Source organism: Diabrotica undecimpunctata, chromosome 5, assembly GCF_040954645.1.
Source record: "Diabrotica undecimpunctata isolate CICGRU chromosome 5, icDiaUnde3, whole genome shotgun sequence".
Classification (NCBI taxonomy): domain Eukaryota; kingdom Metazoa; phylum Arthropoda; class Insecta; order Coleoptera; family Chrysomelidae; genus Diabrotica; species Diabrotica undecimpunctata.
In genome coordinates, this window is record NC_092807.1 from 128,064,140 (window position 1) to 128,065,271 (window position 1,132).

The following is a 1,132-nucleotide window of genomic DNA, read 5'->3' on the forward strand; positions in this document are numbered from 1 at the left end:
TTTTTCGTGATTATGCCTATTGTTAAGCTCTTGAATTTTAATAAATATATGTTAAAATGATGTTAGTTTTAATTTTTTTTTTTCACATGATGTTCCCAATCGACTAACTTCTTTCCAATATAAAACAGTTTGACGTTAAGCCAACTGAATAAAAGACATACATTCTAACGCATGTATGTTTTAGAGATAGAGAGACTCATTTACATATATACATCCTGTTTCGGTTGAGACTGTACTGTTTTTGAATGAACGAGAGTCCTACTGAATAGTTATTTGTACATACCTACTTGTACATAGCTTCTGCCGCATATTTTACCAAAAGGCAGAGAATCTGTGAAAATAACTGTGATACCTCAACAGTAATAGGGACAAAAGCTAGCAGTCGCCTGAGATACACATGCCTGTTACTAGCACAATGGCATACCAGTACCTAGCAAGCACTATCTACTGTTCCCAAACTGGCAAGTGTGTACGTTAACTGGCATTCTACCTAATCGCAAAGAATTTGATTTTTCTTGTTATACTTGGACAAGATATTGAAGACGGTGACGCATACATTTGCAGGGATTGCAAATTGGCAAATCTAGCGAGTGTCAGTAGCCACTGTAGTGCACAATGAGCGTGTGTGATTTTTGATACATTATAGTGAATAGTGAAAAGTTTCCACTGAAAACTCGTAGATATGGAATCTTAAATATACCTACTGAATAATTTAAATATATTTCGTTATTTAGAGGTGAGTACATTAAACAGTTAGCTGTGAAATTTAGATTTATTGATTTGCCATAGGTACTTCTTATCTTAAATGAAATCATGAAATGACAAGTAACACATTAAACACATTGTAAAATTTAATACAAAACTATTAAGACTTAGATGTCTAATAAAAAAAATCAAGAATTAATTATTATATTATAATAAAGCAAAACCATTACATAATACTTGATTTTTAATCAAAAAGTTAGTAATTAATTATTGTATTGTCAATTTTTTTTTTAATTAAGAAAATTTAGAAAAATATATAGAACGGGGATCGGCCAATAATTTTAAAAAGGGTCCTGATATTGTTAAAAACTTTTATCGCCATATTTAAGTTAAGGTAAGAAATATTGTTCATTATGTCCTTTCAATT